Source organism: Osmerus eperlanus, chromosome 8 (genome assembly GCF_963692335.1).
Source record: "Osmerus eperlanus chromosome 8, fOsmEpe2.1, whole genome shotgun sequence".
Classification (NCBI taxonomy): Eukaryota; Metazoa; Chordata; class Actinopteri; order Osmeriformes; family Osmeridae; genus Osmerus; species Osmerus eperlanus.
The window spans coordinates 8260916-8282246 of record NC_085025.1 but is presented as its reverse complement, the minus strand read 5'-3'; positions in this window follow the sequence as shown (position 1 = coordinate 8282246).

Sequence of the window (21331 nt, the reverse complement as noted above, 5' to 3'; positions counted from 1 at the left end):
TGAAATATGTCTAGAGGAAGATCCTGGACTTGAAGCCTCTTGCAATTGGGAGTTACAGTGATCACATTTTAATGTATCTGATGCTTTGGATCTGGAAGATATAGAACCCTTTGATGTAACCGACATTTCCGTATGGGCTCTCTCTTCCTCTTCTCCATTTGAATGGTTTACCACCCCTGGGACCTCAGACATTTTAGATTTCTTAGATTTAGCAGATAAATTAGACTTGGCAGAAATAACACTGGCTGCTCTGTCCTCAGAATCAGTGGTCTTTTCAGCAACAATTTCAGACCTCTTAGACATTTTAGATTTTGCAGAAACATTTGATTTAACAGACATAACACTGGGGGTTCTCCTGGTTTCTTCCATGCCCCCCTCCACAATCCTCTCAGTAGGAACTTCAGAGCCTTTGGGTTTGTTTGATCTTGCAGAAATATTTGACTTTTCAGACAATGCGCTTGTTGCCCGATCCTCAGTTTCATCATTTTTGTTTACTGGTGTGTCAGACACTGCCTTATCATTTTCTTCAGCTGGAGCTTCAGAGGTCACTTTAGACTTCCCAGATCTTGCTGAGACATTTGATTTGGCAGACAAAGCACTAGTAGCCCTCTCTTCATAAGCATAAGCATTTTCTTCAGGAGATGCTTCTGAAGCTTTTGATGCTTTTGATTTCCGTGATATACCAGAAGCATTGGACTTTGCTGACAGTGCACTGGGGGCTCTCTCCTCTGATTCCTCCTGTTCATTTTGTTGTACAAGAATTGCAGATGGTTTGGACTTCCTTGATCTTGCAGAAACACATGACATGGCTGACATAGCACTCTCTTCATTGTCCTCAACTTCAACAGTTGGAAGATCTGAAGCTTTGGACTTCCTCGATCTTGCAGATACAGTGGACTTAGCTGACATTGCACTTAGGGTTCTCTCTTCAGTATCTTCTTCCACATCTTCAGTGTCCTCAACTTCAACAGTTGGAAGATCTGAAACCTTTGATTTCTTTGACCTGGCAGAAACATTAGACTTGGCTGACATTGCGCTAGGTGCTCTCTCTTCAGCTGCTTCTTGGTCCTCTGCATTCTCTTCAGGGGAAGGCTTTGAGGCTTGGGACTTCCTTGATCTGACAGAAATATTGGATTTAACAGACAAAGCACTAGGTGCCCGCTCTTCAATTCCCTCTACTTCTTCAGCTGGACCTTTAGATGCTTTTGACCTTGTTGATCTTACAGAAACATTGGACTTAGCTGACATTTCACTAGGAGTTCTTTCTTCAGTATCTTCCTCCACATCTTGGGCATCATTGTCAGCAGGAATCTCAGAAGCTTTAGATTTCCTTGATCTTGCAGAAACATTAGACTTTGCCGACATAGCACTAGGAGCCCTCTCCTTAAGTGCTTCTTCTTCTTCTGCATTTTCTTCAGCCACTGATTCTGCATCCATCTCCTGGCCTGCTTCTTGTTCTTCTTCATTGTCTTCAGGTGGTGCTTCGGACGTTTTTGACTTCCTTGACCTGGACGAAACATTAGACTTGGCTGACATTGCGCTAGGTGCTCTGTCTTCAGCTGCTTCTTGGTCCTCTGGATTGTTTTTAGGGGAAGGCTTAGAGGCTTGGGACTTCCTTGATTTGAGAGAAATATTGGATTTAACAGACAAAGCACTAGGTGCCCGCTCTTCAATTCCCTCTACTTCTTCAGCTGGACCTTTGGATGCTTTTGACTTCCTTGATCTTACATAAGCAGTGGACTTAACTGACATTGCACTAGGAGTTCTTTCTTCAGTATCTTCCTCCACATCTTGGGCATCATTGTCAGCAGGAATCTCAGATGCTTTAGATTTCCTTGATCTTGCAGAAACATTAGACTTTGCTGAAATAGCACTAGGGGCCCTTGCCTCCACTGATTCTTCTTCCTCTTCTGGATTGTCTTGCTTTGGTGCTTCTGAAGCATTATCTTCAGGTTCTTCTTCTACATCGTCTGCATCCTCTTCAACAGGAATATCAGAAGCTTTAGACTTCCTTGATCGTACAGAAACCATAGACTTTGCTGACATAGCACTAGGAGCCCTCTCCTCAAGTGCTTCTTCTTCTTCTGCATTTTCTTCAGCCTCTGATTCTGCATCAATCTCATGGCCTGCTTCTTGTTCTTCTTCATTGTCTTCAGGTGGGGCTTCGGACGTTTTTGACTTCCTTGACCTGGACGAAACATTAGACTTGGCTGACATTGCGCTAGGTGCTCTGTCTTCAGCTGCTTGTTGGTCCTCTGGATTGTTTTTATGGGAAGGCTTAGAGGCTTGGGACTTCCTTGATCTGACAGAAATATTGGATTTAACAGACAAAGCACTACGTGCCCGCTCTTCAATTTCCTTTTCTTCTTCAGCTGGACCTCTTGACACTTTTGACCTCCTTGATCTTACAGAAGCAGTGGACTTAGCTGACATTGCACTAGGGGTTCTCTCTTCAGGAGCTTCTTGCACATCTTTGGCATCGTCATCAGGAGGAATCTCAGATGCTTTAGATTTTTTTGATCTTGCAGAAACATTTGACTTGGCAGACATAGCACTAGGGGCTCGTTCTTCATCAGCTTCTGGATCTTCTACATTTTCTTCAGGAGGAACTTCTGAAACCTTTGACTTCCTTGATCTTACAGACACATTAGACTTTACCGACATAGCACTAGGAGCCCTCTCCTCAAGTGCTTCTTTTTCTTCAGAGTTTTCTTCAGCCTCTGATTCTGCATCCATCTCCTGTCCTGCTTCTTGTTCTTCTTCATTGTCTTCAGGTGGGGCTTCGGATGTTTTTGACTTCCTTGACCTGGAAGAAACATTAGACTTGGCTGACATTGCGCTAGGTGCTCTCTCTTCAGCTTCTTCTTGGTCCTCTGGATTCTTTTTATGGGAAGGCTTAGAGGCTTGGGACTTCCTGGATCTGACAGAAATATTGGATTTAACAGACAAAGCACTACGTGCCCGCTCTTCAATTTCCTTTTCTTCTTCAGCTGGACCTCTTGACACTTTTGACCTCCTTGATCTTACAGAAGCAGTGGACTTAGTTGACATTGCACTAGTATCTTCTTGAACATCTTTGGCATCGTCATCAGGAGGAATCTCAGATGCATTAGATTTTGTCGGTCTTGCAGAAACATTTGACTTGGCAGACATAGCACTAGGAGCCCTCTCCTCAAGTGCTTCTTCTTCCTCTTCTGGATTGTCTTGTAATGGTGCTTCTTCTGCATTATCTTCTGGTTCTTCTTCTGCATCCTCTTCAACAGGAATATCAGAAGCTTTAGACTTCCTTGATCTTGCAGAAATATTTGACTTTGCTGACATAGCACTAGGGGCTCTCTCCTCGACTGATTCATCTTCCTCTTCTGGATTGTCTTGCACTGGTGCTTCTTCTGAATTATCTTCTGGTTCTTCTTCTGCATCCTCTTCAACAGGAATATCAGAAGCTTTAGACTTCCTTGATCTTGCAGAAATATTTGACTTTGCCGACATAGCACTAGGGGCCCTCTCCTCGACTGATTCTTCTTCCTCTTCTGGATTGTCTTGCACTGGTGCTTCTTCTGCATTATCTTCTGGTTTTTCTTCTGCATCCTCTTCAACAGGAATATCAGAAGCTTTAGACTTCCTTGATTTTGCAGAAATATTTGACTTTGCCGACATAGCACTAGGGGCCCTCTCCTCGACTGATTTTTCTTCCTCTTCTGGATTGTCTTGCAGTGGTGCTTCTTCTGAATTATTTTCTGGTTCTTCTTCTGCATCCGCTTCAACAGGAATATCAACAGGAATATCAGAAGCTTTAGACTTCCTTGATTTCGCAGAAATATTTGACTTTGCCGAAATAGCACTAGGGGCCCTCTCCTCGACTGATTCTTCTTCCTCTTCTGGATTGTCTTGCACTGGTGCTTCTTCTGCATTATCCTCTGGTTCTTCTTCTGCATCCTCTTCAACAGGAATATCAGAAGCTTTAGACTTCCTTGATCTTGCAGAAACATTAGACTTTGCTGACATAGCACTAGGGGCCCTCTCCTCGACTGATTCTTCTTCCTCTTCTGGATTGTCTTGCACTGGTGCTTCTTCTGCATTATCTTCTGTTTTTTCTTCTGAATCCTCTTCAACAGGAATATAAGAAGCTTTAGACTTCCTTGATCTTGCAGAAATATTTGACTTTGCTGACATAGCACTAGGGGCTCTCTCCTCGACTGATTCTTCTTCCTCTTCTGGATTGTCTTGCACTGGTGCTTCTTCTGAATTATCTTCTGGTTCTTCTTCTGCATCCACTTCAACAGGAATATCAGATGCTTTAGACTTCCTTGATCTTGCAGAAACATTAGACTTTGCTGACATAGCACTAGGGGCTCTCTCCTCGACTGATTCTTCTTCCTCTTCTGGATTGTCTTGCACTGGTGCTTCTTCTGAATTATCTTCTGGTTCTTCTTCTGCATCCGCTTCAACAGGAATATCAGAAGCTTTAGACTTCCTTGATCTTGCAGAAACATTAGACTTTGCTGACATAGCACTAGGGGCTCTCTCCTCGACTGATTCTTCTTCCTCTTCTGGATTGTCTTGCACTGGTGCTTCTTCTGAATTATCTTCTGGTTCTTCTTCTGCATCCACTTCAACAGGAATATCAGAAGCTTTAGACTTCCTTGATCTTGCAGAAACATTAGACTTTGCTGACATAGCACTAGGGGCTCTCTCCTCGACTGATTCTTTTTCCTCTTCTGGATTGTCTTGCAGTGGTGCTTCTTCTGAATTATCTTCTGGTTCTTCTTCTGCATCCGCTTCAACAGGAATATCAGAAGCTTTAGACTTCCTTGATCTTGCAGAAACATTAGACTTTGCTGACATAGCACTAGGGGCTCTCTCCTCGACTGATTCTTCTTCCTCTTCTGGATTGTCTTGCACTGGTGCTTCTTCTGAATTATCTTCTGGTTCTTCTTCTGCTTCTGCTTCAACAGGAATATCAGATGCTTTAGACTTCCTTGATCTTGCAGAAATATTTGACTTTGCTGACATAGCACTAGGGGCTCTCTCCTCGACTGATTCTTCTTCCTCTTCTGGATTGTCTTGCACTGGTGCTTCTTCTGAATTATCTTCTGGTTCTTCTTCTGCATCCGCTTCAACAGGAATATCAGAAGCTTTAGACTTCCTTGATCTTGCAGAAACATTAGACTTTGCTGACATAGCACTAGGGGCTCTCTCCTCGACTGATTCTTCTTCCTCTTCTGGATTGTCTTGCACTGGTGCTTCTTCTGAATTATCTTCTGGTTCTTCTTCTGCATCCACTTCAACAGGAATATCAGAAGCTTTAGACTTCCTTGATCTTGCAGAAACATTAGACTTTGCTGACATAGCACTAGGGGCTCTCTCCTCGACTGATTCTTCTTCCTCTTCTGGATTGTCTTGCACTGGTGCTTCTTCTGAATTATCTTCTGGTTCTTCTTCTGCTTCTGCTTCAACAGGAATATCAGAAACTTTAGACTTCCTTGATTTTGCAGAAATATTTGACTTTGCCGACATAGCACTAGGGGCCCTCTCCTCGACTGATTCTTCTTTCTCTTCTGGATTGTCTTGCACTGGTGCTTCTTCTGCATTGTCTTCTGGTTTTTCTTCTGCATCCTCTTCAACAGGAATATCAGAAGCTTTAGACTTCCTTGATCTTGCAGAAATATTTGACTTTGCCGACATAGCACTAGGGGCCCTCTCCTCGACTGATTCTTCTTCCTCTTCTGTATTGTCTTGCACTGGTGCTTCTTCTGAATTATCTTCTGCTTCTTCTTCTGCATCCGCTTCAACAGGAATATCAGAAACTTTAGACTTCCTTGATTTTGCAGAAATATTTGACTTTGCCGACATAGCACTAGGGGCCCTTTCCTCGACTGATTCTTCTTCCTCTTCTGGATTGTCTTGCACTGGTGCTTCTTCTGCATTATCTTCTGGTTCTTCTTCTGCATCCTCTTCAACAGGAATATCAGAAGCTTTAGACTTCCTTGATCTTGCAGAAATATTTGAATTTGCTGACATAGCACTAGGGGCCCTATCCTCGACTGATTCTTCTTCCTCTTCTGGATTGTCTTGCACTGGTGCTTCTTCTGCATTATCTTCTGGTTCTTCTTCTGCATCCTCTTCAACAGGAATATCAGAAGCTTTAGACTTCCTTGATCTTGCAGAAATATTTGACTTTGCTGACAAAGCACTAGGGGCTCTTTCTTCATCTGCTTCAGGATCTTCTACATTATCTTTGGGTGTTACTGCAGAAGCTTTGGATTTCTGTGAAGTAGCAGAAGCATTAGACTTGGTAGACATAACACTTGGAACTCTCTCCTCAGTTGCCGCTTCTTCAACCGGAACATTAGAAATTACAGACTTCTTTGAGTGTTTTGAAGCATTCAATTTAACTGACACAGAGCTGGATGCCCTCTCTTCACATTCCTCATTTTTGATCTCTGCATAATCTTCAGGAGATCCTTCAGTATCTTCTTGAGCTGCCATGTCTGATATCATTGACTCTGGATCTATTTTGTTTTCTTCAGGTGCAAGCTTTAACACACCAGTCTTAGACTTTGTAGAGGCATTTGATTTAACTGACATGGCACTTGTTGGTCTTTTCCCTGTGTGCTTCTCTTCATCCCCCAAACTCTCTTTTACTTTGGATTTACTTGATTTTACAGAGGCATTGGATTTGACAGACGTGGCACTGGACGATCCTTCTCCTTTTTCCACTTCTTTTCCTTCAGCTGTTGATCTACTTGATCTTGTAGAGACATTTGATTTGGCAGACATTGTGCTCACCGCTCTCTCCTCAGGTTCGTTGTCTTTTTCGTCAGTGTCCACTAAGGGTTCATTATCATCCTGAGTTGCCTTCGAATCATCTGGCAATGCTTCATCAGATGCTCCATGTTGACACTTAGTCTTTTGGGATTTTGTGGAACATTTTGAAGTAGATGACAATTCACTGGCTGCCCGCTTGTTACAATCAGCCTGATCATCAGGTCTATTTGCTTCTGGAGACACAGTCTTAGCGACCTTTCTGGACTTGACAGACCGCACAGAACTGGTAGATGCCTTGCTTGGAGGCCGAGGGGACAAATGATGCATATGCGTTGTACTCAAAACTGCACTTTGGGTGGCCTCTTCATCTTCAAGGTTACTATTCTGAGAACATGAAGCTGCTCTTGAAGCACTTGGTGGAAGGTCGTCATCCTCCTCATCTTGATCCTCCTTGAAAGATGCCAGGATTTGAGAGGACGCACTTACAGCAGACATTGGTCGTTCCTCCCCATCTGAAACATTTGTGATTTTGACACTAACGTGGTCATTTTGGGAGTCATTTGATGGTTGTGAAGATGGACTATCCGGTGTAGTCTCATCATTGTCTGTGGCCTGGGTTTTATCAATAATCTCACTCTTAGACACCTCACTTCTGTTACAACAGTGGTTGATGGTGCAGTATTCAACTGTGTCCCTCTCTTCAACAGTTTGCTGAATGCATGTTGCCTTCTCAACCACATTCTCAGTGTACTCCTCACTAGACCTGGATACAGTTCTTTCCACCAATGTCTTTTTACAGACCATTGTGTGTGAGGAGGCACTGGAGCTGGAAGATCTGCATTGATGAGGGATGCCCTGTGTACCTGAGATTGGGTTTTTCCACATGTCATACTCCTTGCAATGACTGCAGCAGTGTGGACAATGTGATTCCTCCAGGTGCTTTTCATGAAGCTTTGAGATGTACACATTGTCAGCCTCACCTACTGAGACAGATTCTGGTTCTGAACAGCTCTCAACACTACTTTGTTGGAGGTAGTAGTTCATATGTTGCCCGTGGGGATAATTTGATTTTGTCCCTGATACCTTTTTTATTTCCGTGGACCAGTGTAATGTCTCGTCATTCATTATCCGGAACCGAACCTTCATCTGCATTGACAAGCTGCCATCTTTGTTTACAAGCACCCTTTTCTCTATGTCATCATCCATCATCTCTTCCCCTGCGTGAGGACAGGGCTCGTGTCCTGGTGATGCAGAGTTCAGTCCATTTGGAAATGACTTTTCTGATGATTCTGAATGTCTTGCAGACCGGTTGCTGGTTTCAGATCTTGGGTGGATAGTGCTCTTCTTTGTTTCAAGTCCAAAATTCACTGCAGTAACCAAGAAATAGATTAGATAATGCATACATTTGAATAAATAGAGAATAACAATTTTGGTGAATTATAGTATTAATGTTTGGAATCGGCAAGTATAGAATGTTGAATAGTTTGAATTGCTATCAAAAGCAATTGTTGACTGAAGATGTTACTTAAAGAATCTTATTTTTGCCAACCAATCATTAAATAAAACAATAACAAAACATATTTATTGGTTTACAATATGTATTCATACCGCTTTTCTTGCTCTCATGTGCCTCACTGCAGACACTGGACCTTGACCTTGGTGTTAGCCGTGGAAGTCTGTCATCTAAGTTTTGTCGAAAATTCTCAATAATGGTAGGGTGTGAAGGCTCACGCCCTACACAGACCAGTACACTGGGGCACTGCAAGAGACTCTGAACGCTGTCAATCTGAAACAGAAGGTATAGATATTTATTAATACAGCAAGATGATAATTATATATTATTTATTTATCCATTCCTTACTTGTTTTTTAATATTTTAAGTAAATATGACTAAATTGTATTTACAACCAATGTTATTACTTGTGTTATATGAACACTTGATACACTTTATACACTTTATATGAACTGTTGTGTCATTGTTAGTGATCACGCAACATGCTTGCATCAATGGCTCTGAGGGTGTCATCTGAATTGTAATCCTAACACAGGATAATCTACTAAGAACCACCTGAGGTGACAGTGCAGTCTGTCCCTGGCCAGCCTCCATTGTCACTATGTGAAGCAGCCTAACAAGTGTGCTGACGATGGGGAAACAGTAGACCTGGTCTTGGTCACTGTAATCCATAACACTAAGCATAATTACAGCATGATTTATTTGCACAAGGACATCCTCTACTTCTAAATTTGTGTGATACACTGTCTTAAGTGGAATCTCCATACTGGAGTCAAAATAAAGTATTTGCTTAGGTCCTAATTCCTACTGCAATCTTTTGCAGTTGTGCATCAATTTGTTATGCTAACTTGTCACTTTTCTTTGTCAAACCCCATGTGTGAATGTAGGAAATGACTGTGCAATACCATATTAAACCCCAAATTGATGAAATAATGTTGTTTGTATTTCACAGGGTATACATGTATAAGTGCAGTATGAGTCAATAATATCAGTCTTTCTCCTCTGTGCTTTAACACATTAGATTTAACACAATTTCACAATTAGATTAGATTTAACACCATTTCATTATCTGGAGAGGTAATACAGTAATAAAAGTAACTCTTAAATTAAGATGGCTGCACAAAAGCCAATTATCTATCACATCCTTAGTATCAGACCCAAGCACATTTTAAGAAAATAATGGTGGTTAGGTGAATGGTGATGTGTGGAGATGTTTTGTATCAAATTACTTTACTTTTGAATACATACAGTTGTGCTGATAGAGCAGTTCTTAGTTGTGGAAAGGAAATGTACAGCAGTCAAAACAGATAAATTACTTCATCCAGAGACACACGAAGCCCAGATGAAGATAATTAATTGCCAGTGTGGAGGATGCATTTCTGAAAGACTACTGGTCTCAAGCTGGTGTGTGTATTCTCAACATTGACCTGTTTCTTCTCTTTCAAAATAGCTTAGATTTGACCAAGATTAATGGTTATTCCACAGAGTTTAAGAATTTCCCACCATCTTTGTGAGGGAATATCCTTGTTGTTTTCCCAAAAGACACATCAAAAAGTATGAAGAAGCCTGCTATAACTGCCAGATCTCCAGCAGTTATAGCAGGCAATATATAATTGCCTGGTATAACATATGAACTGATTAATATAACTTTTCATTAAATTATGAACTTTTATATGATTCTGTTTTACTATGATTAGGACAAGACACCTTCATTCCTTTGTTAGGAAGCACAATTTTTGTCCACATTGAAATTCGTCATAAACACAAGATTACACTCTTTACACTTCTTACAACCTCATTATGGACCCTCACAAACCATTCCTGTAGAATGTTTTCATTGTGGTAGCTTTATTATCTATTGTGGAGAGGAAAAAACCCTCAAAGGTGCCAATGTAATAATTTCCTTGCTTGCTAAATATCCAAGCAATTTCAAACGTCTACTAAATCTCCATAGTTCCATATAAATCCAGACCAAAAAACCTATACTATGAAGTCATCATTGCTGCTGTAGGGATGATTTTAGTACGGTCGCATCTTTGTGGAAAGCGCGAGCTAAAAGGCCCCAATGGAAAGCTTTGCTGTGCCTTACAGCATGTTTACCCTGGGAAGTACATGCTGGGGGGTTGTGTTAATAGGAGGATATGCCTGCTACCACTGAGAATACAGCTGCTGGTGGTGGGTAGGTGGTGGGTGGGGTATATAGGAGAGACTGTCCCAAAAGACAGGAAACACCAGCTCCAATCTAGCGACTGACTCCGGCTCAAAACATAGGCCTATCTCTTAGCCTGGGGGAATTTGTAGTGTGCCTGAACTGTATCTTGTGTGTGTCTTTTAGTGTCACAGATATTAGCCATTGTTATTTGGTAAACCAAATCTCATATCTCTTCTCAAGAATAATTTGAGAAATATGTGTTTTTGAATAATATGAACGTTGACTGCCCTTCTAAGCCCAAAAACTCTTGATTAAGTATTTAAAGATGTTGTTATCCTAACTCATATCACTAGAGGCCTCTCTTTCACTCATCTACTCAACTCTAAGCCTGACACGCTCTCTGTTAAGTATTGCTTGCTCTTTAGATCATATAATTAAAAAAGGTTGTTTTATAAAAGCAGTCAAACTGAATGCACAAATGATACAGGAAAATAAATGTTTAGAAGCTGACTATCCATTAATGTTTTTTTGTTGCAAAATCCAACTGACTTAGGTAACATTGCACAATCTAGGCATCATCTAGGACAGCACAGTAAACTTTATGTAGGCCATGATATAACATTTGTTTGCTCCAAGTGTAAGTGTTCTCACCTTGCGGCCTTCCAGTGTGTACAGTTTCCTGATGTGGTACTGCATGAACTCCGAAACCTCATCCAGGAAGAGTCCCATGCTGCGCAGGGTCCTGCGATGCAGCACTATGGTCCTCCGGATAGAGGGGTCACTGTTTTTCACCAGCACCACCTTCTTCTTGTCCTGCTGAGGGAGGTGAGGGAGGTGGTGGTGGTGGTGGCCAGAGTGTTCAACAGGGTTCTCCTCAGGTCGGATGAGCCTCCTGTGAGCTTGCTGGTGTTGGTGGTGATGGTGATGGTACCAGGCAGAGGAATGGGCCCCTCCCGCCTCCACTCCCATATCATGGGCCTGTTTGTGTTCGTTGCAAAGGTAGCATCCCTGGATATCGATTGGCTCCTGGTGGGAAAAACCACGGGAGGAAGAGTGTAGGCCGGCAGGAAGTGAAGGTTTTTGGTGCGCATCATCCACAATACCATCAAAGCACTGGTAACCAGGCTTGTGGGAGGCCATCTTCACTTTTCCTGCCGGACAATAGCAGGTTCCTGCTCTGGGCGTAAGTGTGTCTCAGCCGTGCGAATGTGGCCCCGTACAGGTCAACGGAGGTAGATGGGATTGACGATGGTTGTCATGGTTACATTGTTTAGGGGCTGATAGTCCACAGGGGGAATGTGTTCCTTCCAATCATCCCTAACTGGAATAGAACATAAAGAGCTAGGTTAACAATATCTGACAACACTTACATCCCTATCAAGGTTTGACAACACACTAAGCCTGCATCATTAACATCACCATAGTGTTATTGTGTACTCAAATCTGGGATTGAATCTACTGTAAATGTGTGCAGGCCACATTTCAAGCACAAATCCACTTACTCTTCTCTCGATGTCAAACACCGTTAGCGGGTGATATGATAATCTGAGTCTAGATGCTCACTCTACACTTTTACATTAATGTTCTTTTCTCTGTTTTCATGGAAGTGAACTGAAGGCCTTAAACAGATTTTCATACTCTTAAGCTGATAAGTCTAAGAATGTGGCTTTAGAAGTATAACAGGGCTTCACATGAGTTCTGTCAGTAGGATGAAACTTTTACCTGGAACCATACAACTGGGTGTTTGTACTGATATCTTTAACAGAATACAACAGTTTATTTTTTTACATCAACAGATTGTGAAGACATCAGAGACAGTATAACAAAGGCAGTGAGCGGACAGAAGCTTGATCAAAATAAAAAGCTTAAGTCCTCACTGACAGAGAAAGTGGACGATGGTTTCAAGTCCTGGTTGTATGAAGCTAAGCATACAACTAAGCCACAGTTCAATTCATCTGTCTATAATGCCAGGATTACCCACTAAAAATATACATAAATACAAGCACTGAATAAGCACACTGTTCATGGACAGATACAATGTGGAGACTTTAAGATAATGTAGCCCTTCGATCTTGTGTTGAGAGGAAAGGAATATAGGCTAGCCTAAGCTTACTAACAAGTGCCAGAAATGACTGAGAGTTAAATATTCTGTCAGCAATACAAAAAGTAGGCCATACTGAAGTATTGCAAGAACAGGTCAAACATATTACTCTTCCCTCCTGTAACAAAATACAATAATGATATGACTTTTTCAAGAATCGCATGGCTATCAGGACACCATTTTCCAGATAACAACATGTGAAAGTTTGTAATCTATTACAGTCTGTATACATGTATACACAACATGGCCTTAGAAACCTAATGTTTCATAACGTAATCTTACACAGTTTGCCTTTGGGCTAATACCAGTTTACAGAGAGCCCCTTCAGCCTGTCAATTGTCACTTGATTGGCTTACAATACACCTTGAGTTGAAAAAAGTTATTCTGGTTCGTATGAACACTAAAGCATTAACTGTAAGACAGTTGTAGGAGTTCTTAATATAACTGTTTATAGCATTTGAGCATAGAGTTCAGAGTAGACCTTGTTATTTACACTGTTGAAGAACTGGATGTGTATGTAAAGAGGTACATAAAGGTAAAAATTAAGGCTGAATTGTGGATAATGGAATCAAGGATCTCTTAAGCAGAATAGTGCATCGGTTTAGAAGAATAGAGACATTCTCACACTGTTAGAATATGTAACTGTGAACCAAACACATCACTGATTATCAGTTCTTGCCGCAAGGAATGTCTCTCAATAAAGGGGTTACAGATGAAAACGCATCTTTCTAGCTGCCGAGGATCAAGACAGCTTCATGTCCCCCAGACACAGGCCTCTCTGAGTTCTGCTTTTGATAAGAACCTCACCAACCCTAAGGTGTAAAAACATTCAGCTACAAAGAGGGAAATCATTTTATTTCCCAAAACATGTCAGAACCACTGTCCGTTAGTGGCAAACTGTGTGCCTGTGCTGATATCATGCATAACAGTTTGAGGCAGCATCTTGAAAGACAATACATGAAGAAACCCCTTGTAAGTGATTGCATTAATAATAATTTGACTGCCTGTGCAAAGTCATTGTATAAAAGTACATGGAAATGGCTACAGAACCGATGTACAGTTTAGCCATTCTACAACTTTTCTTTTTACTTAATTTTAGAAACTGGATGATTGCCATTTTACTATATATCATCCTTGTTTTCTAGCTGTCATAAGTTGTTCTGTACCTTTCTGTGGCTTGATGTTTGTTGGTTGCAGACAGGTAGAAAAAGGTCAACTTTTTTTTCATGAACTAACATTTTGCCTACTGCTTTATTGAAAACTGCAATTTGTTGCCTCAGTACTTTACTCTGTGCAATGACAATAAAGTTGAATCTAATCTAATCTAAAAATGGTTTTATGGTCAGAAGTTGGTGCAAAAACCGTCAAAGCCTTCTCATTCATGAGGGCAAGATTGAGAAAAGTTTCAGAAGACAGTTGACTGACAATACTGCAGTTGTTTTCCTCACAATAGGATTTATATGACTGGTCTATTTCAATGTATCAAAACCAATACTCCTTTAGACTAGGTGTTTAGACACTGGTACTGTCTAAACACCTAAAGGTAGGTCTGTGTGCACCTCATGCGAGAGCCACACCCGCTTGCTCTTTGTCCTGCGGGTTTAACTTTTTGCTTCCATTCCATCTTCTACAGTACAAATGCAACATTGAGTAAAAGCTCAGTATACTTACACAGTCAACAATCATGATTCAACCAAACATGAATAAATCCATCAAAAAGGGATAACAGCACATCAAAAAATCTTCCCAAAAAATGGGAAGTACACTCCGAATGAGACACCAAGCCTTGTGCCTTCTGTGCGAACGAGTAGATGATGGAACAGCCAGTTCAAAAGCCCTCCTCCAAACACGGGCCTACCTGCTAATCGGGTCCCTAGGAGTCTAAGGATAGAACGAAAAGCCTTTCTAATCACTCTGAGATTGCCTGAGGCTTTGGACACATGACCAGGACACCCTTTGATAAAAGGGAAAGCAACTTTGCACGTTTTGGACAGAAGGCACTGAAAAGCAAGGACCGGCCATGACTCGGCATTACCCTCATCCCCTTTGCCAGCTTCTCCATGTGGTACCTGCATGTGAATGGTTCAGATTTAGCGAGACAATGTCTGACCTGACACATGAATCAATATTTAAACAAATATTTGCAATTTGTGATTTGTTGAACCCTTTCCTTTAAGAAAGTGGCTTTTCTTTTGGTATCAAAAATAAGTAATGCAATATTCCAAAGTCTGGATTGTTAAAATTAAGTTAATGAGGTAAAATTATTTTTAAAAAGAATGAATGTTTACATACAGATACACATACAAATCAAGGGGAAAATTCTTCACCTTCACCAAGAACTACAGTAGACTCATGAAGGCAGCCTACCAAAGAGGTCTGAAAACAACTCCTTTGGTAAAATCAAAGGTTAAGAGTAGAGTATTGATTACTGGGGTAACATCACTGTTACAGCAGCAGTAACATAGTCCACACAGATTTTTTTTATGACACTAAATTACTAAATTAAGTATACAAAATAAATCTAACTTTAGCCAGAATAATGCTGATAGAAGCAGCACGGTCCAAAGTCCAAACAGCTCAGTTCTTGTTCTGATTCAAGGGGATTGATTGTGACAAGGTTTAACACCATGCTGGTGGGATTAAGATCACTCAGCAAGTGGCAAATGGAATCGTGAGATCAACCAATCTTTGATTTCCAGTGACTCCTCTGGTGATTATTGAAATGTTGTCAGCCATTTATATCATGTATTTTAAGATTAGCTTGCATGCATCATTATAGGGCTGTTTTTTTTAGGAAAAGGATTTTCAAATATATATATATATATAACAAACCGTATATATATATGCATGCTGTCAGATGAACAGGTGTTTGTACTTTATAGAAAATGATTATCAAGTTGATCATGTAATTAATGATTATCAAGTTGATCATATCAAATTTGTATTATTATTATTATTATAGGTTATTATTATAAGGTTATTCTTTTTTTAGGTGAACTGAGGGAACCTTTCTTATTTTTAAGTTTTAGAAGCGTTTTATTAATTGTAAATTTGATCTGATTAAAATTGTACCAAAAATCTTTGGTTATCTTGAACTTGATAAAGTGTCACCAATGGGGATTACCTGCATTAAATTCCAGGACACACTAGCTAATCCTAATAGGTTGCATGCTCTCCCCCTGAGTTACCCTGCACAAGGTCTGCTTGACCTCACTCTGCATACTATATGAAGGAGTAAGAGCATTTATTCACAATTCATGGGGCACACACTGCTATACTAAGTATGTGAAGAATTTGTCTATCGGATTAAATATTTTCTTTAATAGAAAGTCTTTTTTACTGTAATGTAAACATTGTCTAGCCCCATTTTGTGTCGTATATTAACCAGAGACAACTTTACAATCCAATTTCTGTTTTTATTCACTTGTGAGCAAACTTCATACATGACTATAAGTAACTAGTCACGGGCAGAAGCACAAAATCAACAAAATCTTTGTCGTAATTGAAATCTGGGCTCATCAACCCTCTTTTCAAGGGCAAAGGTCACACCAAATAACAAGTGACTGTTCTTGTCTTATCAGGGCTTGCAGATGTGTGTGCATTGCCAGTCATTTCCCTATGATGTCTGCGTGGTCTCTGTTACAAGAAGTGCTTAATCACAAGTGTGCCTCCCACCAACACAAACACACACTCAGTGGGGCGCAGCATTAGCCCGGATGTCTGCTTGCATCTTAAGGAGCTTTTCGGATCAGGGGTCGGAGTGGAGTGCGCTGATATTTTCTTGCATGACTCATGAGAAGCGACCCCCCGCACCCCCCCCTATTGAGTCTCACTTCCTGGCTTCAATTTTCTGGTACAGAGGAACTATGATGACGTCCACACACATACATACTTACACCACAACCTCAACACTTCTCTCGTTTGACTCTGTAATCAGTCAAACCGTTCTGTGCCGTGCACACACACTGAAGGCTTTCCACAACCAGGAAGACAAAATCACCCCATAACCATAACAGGCTCAGCTGACACACTGACTTGGGGTAGCTAGGGCTTAAAGGGAATATGGCTGTGTAGGAAACTGCCAATACCAAGAGACTCTGTCCATCCCAATGCATTTTACCACATATTTTCCATTGGCTATATAATACTGTTTGGATGATGTAATTGAAAAATACAGCCACTCAAAGCCTGGAATTCTGAGAAATGTAATGTTGTGGCATTTCTAGAAGTGGACAGTCAGTCACTAACAGAGTGACAGAGAAATCCGTTATAAGATCACCTCATAGCCAATATCAACCAAGACTAGAAGACACCTCTCTTCCACCTCTTTTCCTTCTCCACACTCCTGTGGTGAAGACAGCTCCGCTCACACACCCAACACTTATTTCTCAAGCCTGCATGTGAGTGCTGACGCCCGGGCTTAGCTGCACTCAGCCTCCCCTTTAGGCCCGTCAGGGCTAATTACTGCAGAACACAGCTCTGTGGCCAATCTGCAGCTATGTTCGTCGCTGTCCTTTCTAAGCTTCACACATGAGGGGTTGAAGGTTGAATATGTAATAGAGATCACAATGGTGTGAACTCCAATGGTCAAATACTCTTGAATCTGTGTTTAGGATCATTGGCAAGTGGCCAATAAATACACACATCACTGCACAGCATTACATTAAATATACAGCATGCATTTCATAATGCATCAGCATGCACAGCTTAAACAAAAGGTTCAGTGGCAATGCAAGAGATCATAACCAGAATCAAGGGTGTAGTGGGCAAACTGTCAATTCAGCAACCCCAGTCATGGCTCATAACAAGCGAGGAAATCCTAATAGGCAGTGCATGCCTAGGCCTATGTATCACATAAACTACACCACTGAAAATTAGAATATTGCCTTAGTCCCTTTCCCCACATCACCTAAGGTATAGATAGCCCATGTGTGGCCCAGGACCAGACAGGTTGCACTCTCCTTGACCTGCTTTACCCCATGTACCCACTCATCTCCCAGAGACATCAGTAGGGCACATAAAGCAGCATGGACTATAAATGTAACAGAGAGGAGACCCCTGGCCCCTTAAGCCTCTAATACACTTTACGCAATCTCTCTGTGGCATGCAGAATGCTCACATGCTCGGTGTAATTGGTTTCTGTGGCCTGTGAGAAAGAGAGAGAGAGAGGGCGCGAGAGAGAGGCAGGCAGACAGGTAGGCAAAGACAGAGAAGTGAACCTGTGAAGATGTGGCATTTTTTGCTGTTGCCCATGTATCCAGGGCTAAAGCAAAGCATGTTCGCTCAGTAGGAGCACAATTCCTTAATTTGAACAATTTACATTTTATAGGGCCATACAGAGCCCTTCTGTTACAGTATTCCATGTTTATTTTCATGCAGTTTCATTTGAATAACAAAGCCTTTCTAATTCTATAATACTTATTTTAATGCTATAGCTCATTGTATCAGTGCGTGTGGTGCATTTTAAAGCCAGGATCACAATTGTGAAGATGGGTTAGGATTCTCTGGTGGTAAAACAATATGACATTTAATGTACAAATAAATAGATTTTATGCTCAAAAACATGCTTTATGCGTTTCCGCCAATCTAGCCTGCCAGCATTTTTGAAGGCCAACAAATCCTATTAGTGGGATGTGGTGTTTTCCCAACACTACCCGATTTTCGTTGTTAAAGGTGTGCATTGGATTATTTTCAATGAGATTCTGTGATGGCCTGTATTGGTTTAAAATAAGCCAACACTTACAATGAGACAATACTGAAAAAAATGAATCCTGATGTGCTGATCTATTTTACAATGTGCATTCGGTGCTTTTTGTTTGCTGTCACATTTATATCAGTTTGCAAACTGTTCAAAATGACTAATGGACTCTTATGTAGTGATTAACAACTAGCACTGATAGTATTATTAATATTTAGCTCAAAATAGGCTACAGTCTACACTACAAGACAGCTTTCCAAATCCAACTTGAAACTGCACAATATAATGTCCTTAAAATGATGCACCTCTACAGCAAACAATAGAGACAATACATTGAGCCTACATATATAAAAACATATTTCACCCTCCCCCTTTCTCAAACCTCATCTGTTTATCTCGCCTGCTTCTCTTGCTTTTGTCCCTGTTTCAAATGTATCATCCTTCTGCTTCCTGTACTCTCTAGACGGCCACTCCAAACAACATTGACAACAAAAAAAGCTTGTCCTTAGCAAAAACGTAAGAAATATCTGCCAGCGACTTTACCATAAACTTTACTTGGGTTTAACAATAACTTTAGCAAAGGACAGAGAACGTGTCTATCATTGAAGTACGATATTTGAACCCCAATGTTTACTATTCCAAGTCAAAACAAAAATTTCTATCAGAAGTGGGATTCGGGTTAGGGTTAGTGTAAGTGGGTACAGTATATATGAAGATTCTGGGGGAAGGGTTGTTTTCTTAAAGGTGTGGGATGTGCTAAATGAATATGCTTACGCTGACTGAATGTTTCCCTGTATAATTCATAAAACGGTCAGTAGACTAATGATGGTAGTCTTTAAGGGCATGACATCACACTAATTAAAAGTTTTGTGGGATAGTTTTAAAACCCCAGGGCAAGTGTGATGCCCTTTGAAAAATGCAAACCATGTCTGTTTTGCGATGCAAGATTTCCAAATAACAGGTTTATCTCATGTCTATTGAAATATTTCAGCAAGGTTTTTTGGTGTCCAGTCCCCCCCCCCCCCCCCCATTGCTCTTGTATATATTAGGCCTGTCAAAAGCCTGCACCTTGTGGTCATGATAAAAGTACACACCTCAGCTTTAAAGGGCTTTCATTACAGCAAATAATAACAACAATTTACAATCCAATGCGAAGTACATAGGTTCCAACTCACATCCTGTTTTGTACCTGTCAACATGGGGCAGATATTCCAAGTGTCAGAGCTCCGGGAATGACCGAGTGAGTCATTTCCGTGTGTCTCATTTGATGTGAAGACTTTTAGGAAGTGAGACAGACCATCCAGCAGGAAGGGATTCCTTCAGTCTCAGACATCAACAACATCCCGGGTATATCCCGCCCATGTGTGGTTAGCCTGGCGCACAGTAGTGAGTATGGAAATGATGCCACCATCATCTAATTGTCAAGGTCACCATCTCTTCTCTCCCCCAATGCTGCTGCAGTGTAAACACTCGACATCAAAGCAGCGGAAATTCTCTGTATACCGACTGACGTGCCAGAGAGTCCAGATGAGCAGTTATTGCAGGTTTAATTGTTTTCATGCGCAGGACCACACATCATTCATCAGTCATCTTGCTTTTTATATTTCCGCGTGAGCCTTTGGGAGACCCTCAGCAAAACAAAGATGCCATTTTGGTTGAGATCCGTACTACACCAAAATCAAGGCCTAGAGTGGAGTATGTGTCGTTGTTGTCACCTTGTCTTTGACTTTGTGTTAGAACACATTCATCTTTCTGATTCATTTACATGGAAAATCTTTCATCAGCACCCTCCCAGCCTTCTTATCCACTGCAGTTGGTGCATAAGACTCACAAATTAACACGCCTCCCAAAAATCCCCCGTTGTTCCATGTTTTATTTTCGTTTGAGTTCCTGTGCCTCTCTGAAACTTTCAACAGGCTGTGTGGTAGCTTGCTGTGTCTATGTATGTGGAGTGGTTGTTAAAAGGGTCTCTCTAAGACAGCTGACCTTAATATGTCACTCATCAACATCATTACTGTGTCTGCTATTCAGGATGCACACTGAGTATACTCTAAACTCGCAGGATGAAAGGGTAGCTATGTAGTACTAGAGATAGGCCACAAGTGTTGAAGTATACAAGTCCACCATAATGCAGGAAAGAATGATTGAGCCATTAACAGCTAGTCCAAATGGCAAGGCCTCCAAAACTACGAGTGTAATGGAATGGGTGTTCTCAGTGGACATTATTAGATTAGATTGCTTCTACTTATGTGCATTGTTTTTATGTTGTTGTTTTTTTCCAGTTTTCAGTAGTTACCTGTTTAAAGGATTCACCCAGGATGAGTCAAAGAGAATTATTATCATGACTTGAAGTTGTGGAATAAAATAAAAACAATGCAATTACACCATGTTAAGCTTGGCACTATCTAAATATTGCATGAATGAAAGCATGCAAAGCATGAATACAAAACGTTTTGGCACTAATGAAAACAGAGAAGATACAGTATGTGGATGCTACATTCCATTGAAGGAATGATCCACGTTGTAATTAGGAATCACAATAGGAAACATCCTTTTCCACATTGAGGTTAAGAGTTATAACACTCCTGGGAGACTGCACTCTGGTCAAAAACAACTCGGAGAACTCTGCCCCATCTCATTTACAGAGAGGCCATGCTTTTATAAATAGGCCCCACACAGCCATTACTGTTCGATTAAAATACTTGTAAATCACTGGAAACTAAAGGACACATTCTAATAATTGAACATAGATGTATTCTTCCAAGATACTTTCCTCAAAGTGGAAACAGGCCCAGAATATTTGGCCCAATACTGTCTTGTAAACAACACCAACACAGACTGCATTTGGAAAGCTTCTTAGCTGTGTCTATTTTCTTTTATTTTTTTGTTACATTTGTTGATGTTGGAATCAGGTTGCTCTTGTGGGTAAATAGATCTCCCCATTCCCAGGTTTGGCAGTTTAGTTCTGGCTTGCCTCCTTGTGTCCACGCTGCCTGTCTGTATCAGCTTAGAACAGGTGCTGGACCCTGCTCGGCTGCTGCATTCAGCCGCAGGTACAGGTGGGTGGCCGCTGGCTGTGCCCACCGTCCCCCAAGTTTT